We start from the raw sequence: 8,526 nt of genomic DNA, 5'->3' as shown, positions 1-8,526 counted from the left end.
TGACATTCAGTTTATATCAGTGAACCCTGCTGAACTGTTCATTTAGTTGGATGAGAGAAAAAATGTCAGAGTGAGAAATTCCGGATGAGCACTACCCCTGCAGGAATCACTTCTTTGGGCAAGAGTGTGGATCTTTAAAATGGCAATAATTTTTATGTAACAATTGCTGACAGTCCAAATGGATATGATGTTGGGAAATTCAATTTCCAGAATCCCAATATGCATTTTTAATTAAACATTGTATATGAAAATCCACTTGGTTTTTCTAACTCTAGCTAGACATAACTGCAAATTCATAGCATTATTTGCAGAAACAGATGTGGAACTAACATAAATATCCATCATTAGTGCAGTTGATTAAAGTAATTTCAAGATAAGTACATGTGTACAGTGGAATATGATTTATTGAAAATAGTGGAGGGCCCGGCACAATAGCTTAGTGGCTAAAGACCTTGCGTTTAATGTGCTGGGATCCTGTATGGGCGCCGGTTCTAACCCTGCCATCTCCACTTCCCATCCAGCTCCCTGCTTGTGCTTAGGAAAGCCATCGAGGACGACCCAAAGCCATCATACCCTTTACCGCATGGGAGACCCAGGAGAAGCTCTGGCTTCCTTGCTTTGAATCAGTTTAGCTCCAGCCATTGCGGTCACTTGGGGAGTAAATCAATGGACAGAAGACCTTCCTCTTTTTCTCTGCTCCTCTCTGTATATTTGACTTTCCAAACAAAACTTTTTTAAAAAACACATAGTAGTGGAAACACCACCATTCATGATAACACACGGACAAATTGGAGAAATATTAAAAAAAAAATTTTTTTAATTAGATAGAAAATATTGTATGCTGAATGTAACAAAATACAAAACATAGGTACTTGAATAGATTACTATCACGGTGAGGGAGAAATATCAGGTAAAACAGAAAAAGTATGAGGTTACAGTTAGGGAGAACGAAGAAGTCTAAAGGGATAATGTGAAATGTGAGAATTATAGTTATACCTAGTTGTTTTTTGTTCTTTGATTTATGACAGAGTTGAATAGGCACAGGGGTCTTTCCCAACTTCCCACGTTCCCTTTTCTCCCCACCATTCTCCCCTCCAGAAAACAACATGTGTCATTTGTATATATTCACAAGTTGGTCATATTTCCATTAGGTGACTCCCAACAATGTATGAGTATCTGGCATTTCACTGCGAGTCCATTCTTGTACTGCATGCATGAGGACACATACTTTCTGTTTCTACCTATGAACATACTTATTTCTGTTATGTTCCCATTATACATCCCCTAGATACAGTCCAACATAGGTTGAGAAGAAAAATCAATCTTCATCTCCGTGGTGTTATTGAACTTGTAACAACAGTATCGAATTGACACTAGGGTGGTTCAAAAGAGTGTCCAATATTTTCCGGTAGAAACACATACCAGGATGTGACCTGTGTGGTTCAAACGGGAGTAAAATAAGGACTAAATCATCTTACTCATGGATATTAGTAATAACAGTGACAAAAAGGACATTGGCGATCCCAGGAGATCACAAAACTATCACTTTCTAATGATTTAGTGATTAATAGATCCCCTTGTATGAAAAAAAGTTACTGTGTAAATTATTGGATAGGAAAATATATTTGATTTTGAAAATTGTTTTTCTATATGTATATATGATTATGTATACATTTAAACATATAAGAAGCCTTTACTTTCACCACCATAAATATTATACTCTGATTGCTCACTAACAGTCTACAATGATTAATCTGCTAAATAAATAAAACAAATATTATTGCAAGCAGCACTTAAACCTCCTCAGCCAAGGCAGGGGTACTGCTGAGTGTGAGTGTTGTTCCCCATGCACAGCCACTCCCTGGCAACTGTGGTGGGAGATGGCAGCTTGAGGAAATACACTGTTTGCTTCTGGTCCTGCCTCAGCTATAGAGTGGCCTTGGGGGCTAGTAGGGAGGCCTGGAGAGAGAGGCAGAGTTGGCAGGCACTGTTCTTAGGAGCCCAGGCCTTAAGAAAACAAAGTGGAGTGAAGGTTGTAAAGTAAAGATCGCCAGGCCACACAAGGACAGTTAGGGAAGTTGCTGGTTCCTGGAGTCCAACTCTCACATTCCCTGAGTCCCCTTGTCCTTGGCTTTTAGTATATGCGATATCAGTTGGGGTCAGTAGAACTTCTGAGGTTTGGGGATCTGGTAATTCTGGGATCCAGATCAGTGACCCCAGAGAAGGTGATCCTGGTAGCGCTTTGCCCCATGGTCAGCCAAGTCAGGGCATCCCGCAGTTGGGGATTCTATCCCCTCCCCGCAACTCCTAGACGTCTACCTGGCAAAACTGGACATGGATTCCTTTCCACTTTGTTAAATAAATAAGTTAAGTCAAGCCATGATCTCATATAAAATGTGGGTCGGGGGACAAAGGGATGCCACACCCTCTAGGGCATTCTCCTATTGCCTCCCACCACTCCCACCCCAGCACTTTCACATTGTCAAGTCCTGCAGTTCTGCCACTCCCAGACAATTGGGTGGTGGAGGTGGAAGGGAAGTACAGGATGGGGTGAGGGAGCTACAGATAGGGGCCCAGGTGGCCAGGCCAGGTCTGGGCCTCGCCTGCCCTCTCCAGGTATGTCTCATGACACATGATGTTCACCCTGAGCCTGGGTAATCCATCTTCAGATCAAGCCTTCCACTGCATGAGCTAATCCAATGCTCCAGGCCCTGCCACTCCCTGCACAAATCCAAACTGTGAAACTCACTCTGGAAGCCACCTGCCCAGCCAGCCCTCCCTGGAGGCTGCAGAGAAAGCACTGACCTGGAGGCTGGGAGATCGACCTGTGTGGCAAAGCAAATGGCGACCAGGCCCAGATCTGCGGCTGACACCATGTAGGCTGTGATGGAATGACTGAGTTGCACAAGGGAGCCACTGCAACAGCAGGAAGGCACTATTCAGGAAGGCAAAGTCCAGGCAGGTGCCCTGGCCCAGCATGCCCTGGGCCTAGGCTGGCTCCACCGCCACCCACACAGACATAACATAGGTGGAGGCTCTGCAGAGCAAGGTTGCAGAGGGCAGCAGGGTGCTGTCACCTGCAGCCCCTGCATGTCCATTGGGACGTCCGCAGCACACTTAGGGCCTGGCAGGAAGCTGGTGGTCAGGCTGTCCTTGGCAGAAACACTTGATTCCCAAGGTGGTAGAGGGAGGCCAGAATGTAAGGGCAGGATCTGCAGGACCGAGAAGGTGAAGCCAGTGAGGGCAGCAGAGGATGGCATCACAGCCACGGTGGGCGACAGGCATATGGCGCCAGCAACCACAGGGAAGGCCACCACTCTGGCCAGGAATTGCTGCAGCAGCGGGGCCATGACAAGGGAGAAGAACAGGGATTTGGCGCACTGTAGGAAGAGTCCAAGGCTGCCCATCCTCACCTTCATCATAGTGTCTCTGGACCTCGGTGCCTGGCTCTGCCCTGAGCACACCTGGTACAGTCCCTCAACTACGAAGTCCGTATAGTAGTGCATGAAGTTCATGAGCACCATCCAGCTGCACAGCTCGGCCACAAACAGGCGGCACAGGGTGCAAGGCATGTGGCAGCAGAGCTGGTGCAACTAGGGGAAGAGTGAATCCAGGTTGCGGAAGGCCAGGTGGGCATAGCACGGACAGCAGCGGGCAGCCCAGAGGACGCCAGCAATCTTTCCACTAGCTCCGCCAGAACCAGAGCAACCTCCTTCATCACCAGCAGTGTGGTCGCCATGCAGGCAAGGAAGATGAGTGTGAGCAGGCCAAAGAGGCACACCTTCTGGCTGCCCAGGTAGGGAGCCTGGGCACTGGTGTCGCATGAGGTAGCCCAGGCAGCCACCAAGGCTAATCATGAAGGGGTAGACAGCGAAGGCCAGGCGGCAATGGTCCGGATCCCGGAAGAGGTCAGAGAACAGGACCTCTAGTGGGCTGAAGCATCCCTAGCTGTAGAAGTCCAGCAGCCCCACGCCAAGCATCAGAGCGCCAGCTGGTACACATGTAGCACACCTTATATAGGAAAAGTAAATTGAAAGAGTTATGGCCTGTGATTGCAGTTGATGGCAAAAGTCAGGATGTTTTTGTTTTTCAGAACATGCTTTCCTGGCATCAAGTGTGACCAAAGCTACATTTCTCCCTATTTTATTAATACATCTAAAGATCAGGAATGTGAATTCTAACATGCCTATGTTCTGTTGAGTGAAAAGAAAATTTCTAGTGTCCAGTTCATTGTACCTGCTTTTGAAATTGCCAATGCTCACCGTAAGCCTCTGGTTATAATGGCTGAAGATGTTGATGAAGAGGCTCTAAGTATACTGGGTTGAATTGGCTAAAAGTTGGTCTTCAGGTTGTAGCAGTGAAAGCATCGGGTTTTGGTGACAACAGAAAAGACCAACTTAAAGACATGACTATTGCTGCTGGTGCTGCAGTATTTGGACAAGAGTGGTTGACCCTGAATCTTGCAGATGTTCAATCTCATGACTTCAGAAAAGTTGGAGAAGTCATGTGGCCAAAGATGATGCCCTGCTTTTGAAAGGAAAAGGAGACAAGGCTCAAATTGAAAAGTTTTTCAGGAAACAGTTGAGCAGGTAGATGTCACAACTAGTGAATATGAAAAGGAGAAGTTGAATGGACGCCATGCCAAGCTTTCAGATGGAGTTGCTGTGCTGCAGGGTGGTGGGGCAGGTGATGTTGAAGTAAGGGAAAGGAAGGGGTGTTACAGATGCCCTGAATGCTACAAGAGTTGCTGTTGAAGAGGACATTGTTCTGGGAGGTGGATGTGCACTGCTTTGGTGCATTCCAGCCTTGGACTCATTAACTTCAGCTAATGAAGATCAAAAGATTGGTATACATGTTATTAAAAGAACACTCAAAATTCCGACAATGACTATCTGCTAAGAACACAAGCATTAATGGATCTTTGGTCATGCAGAAAATTTGGCAGAATTTCTCCTAAATTCACTATGATGCTATGCTTGGGCCTTTAATGAATATGGTAGAAAAAAGAATCATTGATCCAGCAACGATTGTAAGAACTGGCTTACTGGCCGCTGCTAGAGTGGCCTCTCTGTTACCTACAGCAGAAGTATTCGTCACAGAAATTCCCAAGAGAAGGGCCCTGGAATGGCCATGATGGGCAGAATGGGAAGGGGTATGGGAGGTGAGATGTTTTAATTTCTAGAATAGTGCTTTACCATTATTAATGAACTGTGACAGGACCCGCAAGGCAGTGTTCCTCATTGAGAACTTCAGAGAATCCAGTTGGAGAGATGACTAAAAGACTGGCTGAAGAAAATCAGTGTAAGCATCAGTTACTGCTTTCAGTTGACAATATATAATGGTATGCTGCTGTCATGCCCTTGCCTACAGATAATTCATTTTGTATTCTTTTAAAGATTTATTTTATTGTAAAGTCAGGTACATAGAGAGGTAGATCTTCCATCTAATGGTTCACTCCCTAAGTGATCACAATGGCAGGTGCTGAGCAAATAAAAGCCAGGAGCCTGGAGACTCATCGAATCTCCCACATGGGTGCAGAGTCCCAAGACTTCAGATCATCCTCAACTACATTCCCGGGCCACAAGCAGTGAGCTGGATGGGAAGCAGTGCTGTGAGTATCAGAATCGACACCCATATGGGATCCTGGTGACTGCAAGTCAAGGACTTTAGTCACTATGCTAACTTGCTGGGCCATAGTTTGTATTTTTGAATATTTTTTTGCATATTCCTGATATTGGGTGTAAGAGCTATGTGCAAGTATACTGTGTTTAACTTAAATAACCTGCGGCATTCCTACTACTTTTTGTGTAACATGTCAGGATATTACTGCTTGCCATCACCAGATGAGAAGTAAAAAGCAGCCTTTCTATGGAGAGTGAGAATAATTGTGTATAAACTAGCAAAATATACAATTTGTGTAATAAAATATTATTTTTGTGTAATAAAATATGCATTTAATATAAAATTAATTGTGAAATAAAATTTATTTAAAGCTAAAAAAAGAACATGCCTTTGTATGCACTCACTTGGTGATGCCGTCATGCTTTCTGTATCAGTGTCAATCCAATCTTGCCCACTGCATGTCATCAGCCATTGGCACCTGCAGGTGGTACAGATCCTTCTGTGCCTTGGATCTGTTTGGAGAAGTCCTTGGTCTCATCCTCCACTTCAGGACATGCCTGTGGTTCTGCCCCCAGTCTCTTCCTGAGTGCTCTTTGTCCTACCTGTCGTTGCTTACGATGACAAGCCATGTCAACAGTGGAAGAGCTGTGTGGAAATGATTTGGAGTTGGGTGAACTACCGTTTCCTTAGCTGTTCTCACTGGGTTTCTTCAGGAGCCGTGTACTACAGCCACACTGAATCCATGTCAGGAGCCGTGTGCTGTAGCCACACTGAAGCCATTTTGAATATAGCACTGTGGGCCAGTGGAAAATCCCCATCTGGCTAGATGCTTGGGAAAGAAGTTATGAAACTAATCACACGCTTAGCGTCAATTTTTCTAGCTACTGCTTCAGAATGTGATTTATGCTGTACCTGCCAACATCTTGTTACTGATTACGTATGCTACTGTTGATATCTTGTGTGGGGAGCCGTGCAGTTGGGTCAGATTGCACGGGTGTGTGATGAGCACCGCTCCTCAGTTAGCAAGGCTGCGAGGAGTTTCTGGCTGCGTGGCAAGGCCCGGCAGAATGTCTCTGGTCACCTCATTGCTGCCTCACCCATTGTATGGAACTCAATCACCTCTCTGATGTTTCATAGAATTCTTCTGAGGGTGTTGTTGTTGTTTTTCTGCTAATGTGAAGTGATTCCTGTAACTGGCATGACACCTCAAATTGATTTAGCATGTTATGATAAAAACACCTGTAGTAACGTAAGGCTATGACACACAGTTAAAAGTATACAATAATACAATTGAGCCCACTATGTTTCCAAACATCCTGTTATGTGCCCACTTTTGTCCTAAACTTTGCCCTAGTATAAGTAATGTTTTCCTTAATAAATGGCTTGATAATATCTTGCAACAGATGGCAATCTTGGAGGTACAAAGAGTTTGTTTACCATGCACCTCGAACTGTTACAACACATGATATGACGCATTTTAGTTTCTTACCACAGAAAGCAAAAGTATATGGGGCATCTTTTGTAAGGAAATAAGTGTGAACCCCCTCAAATTGGCTTAAAATCTCAATCTTATATTGGCACTTATATTTAGGGAAAGAAAACAGTTTATATAGATGAAAGAAAGTTTCTTGTAAAGGCCCTCTGTTTGTAGATTAGCTGAATTGCCTTGATCCCTTTCACTGCCCTTTAACAAAAGAACAAAAAACAATTGAATCAGCACTAGGTGAAGGTGACCATAATTAATGCATGATTTGATTATAAGATTTAGCAAATAATCTATGTTATATGCTTTTATAAAATCCTTTCATTTATGATCTTTTAATTCTGTGTTCTTAATATTTTAATCAATATTAGTTTGTGTTTAGTAAACATTGATTTTGAGTATAAGTAAACTACTTGTCACTATGTAACTGCATGTGCTGCCAACTGTGGAGTTCCTGGCTTCAGCCAGGTGATTGCAGGTTTCAATGAGTAATGGTTTGCTAAGAATGTTTTCTTTGAAATGGGAAAATATTTTTTAGGATTGCTTCTTGCATTTTCATAAGCATGATGTAAGGAAAAATGAAACAATTGGATGTTGTGCAAAAACTTGTGATGATTTATGTATAAATAAAGAAGGCAACTTTTCTGAGTTGTCCATTATGAGCATCAAGCCATAGTGGTCCGTGTCTTATCTCTTCCTATCATTTCGCCGATCCACGCATCCTTTGCAAGCTCTCAGTCAGCTGGAGCTGGTCTCCGGCAAGTGGCGCCCGACGTGACTGCTCGAAGAAGGTAAACCTCTTTACTCTCTATTAATATTGATATTCGTATTCACGGTGTGGATCGGACTTCACCCAAGGGCACTGCAGGCCTCCTGATAAGAGTGTAGATCAGGTGGGGGTGAATAGTCAGAACATTTACTTTTAAGAAGCATTGTACCCTCTGTCAGTTACAAAATGGGACAGAGTGATTCTAGCGAAAGAAGTTTATATGCTGATATTATTAAACATACCTTAAATAGGAAGGGCATTAAAGTTAGTAAGAAGCAATCATTAGAATTTTTACAATTTGTACAAAAAGCAAGGGGAAAAACCCTGTCTTTATTTGTTCTATTGAGGGTGCAGTGCTCTGTTAAATAGTGAACAGTCTGGTGGTTCCTTAAGCTGACAAGTGAGGAATCAAATGATCTCGTTCTAAACCCAGCTGTACATATGGGAGCTGGGGAGCCCTACAGTATCCTGTATATAGGATCCTACTCCTTCCCTGAAATTAAGGGTTCTCAACACCTCAAGGTGTTTCATGGTGGAAGGTGTGAATATTTAATTGAAAAGATATTCCAAATTCCAAGTTGTGAAAGTGAATTATTTCACCTATCATGTTTATTACTCTGTTAGTGTAGCACATGAAAATATTTGTAGTGGT

The 8,526-nt window shown here is 43.6% G+C and overlaps 2 pseudogenes; one reads left to right on the top strand and one right to left on the bottom strand.

Annotated features, from left to right (window-relative positions):
* Positions 1-938: 938 nt before the first annotated feature.
* Positions 939-4,367, bottom strand: LOC121164391 (annotated as a pseudogene).
* A 38-nt stretch (positions 4,368-4,405) lies between these two features.
* LOC121164015 lies at positions 4,406-5,175 on the top strand (annotated as a pseudogene).
* Positions 5,176-8,526: the final 3,351 nt, after the last annotated feature.

This window comes from Ochotona curzoniae, unplaced genomic scaffold (assembly GCF_017591425.1).
Source record: "Ochotona curzoniae isolate NIBS_2020 unplaced genomic scaffold, NIBS_Ocur_1.0 contig_66, whole genome shotgun sequence".
In the NCBI taxonomy this organism is placed as follows: domain Eukaryota; kingdom Metazoa; phylum Chordata; class Mammalia; order Lagomorpha; family Ochotonidae; genus Ochotona; species Ochotona curzoniae.
Note: the sequence above shows the minus strand (reverse complement) of the source record. Positions and strands in the feature narration are given on the sequence as shown.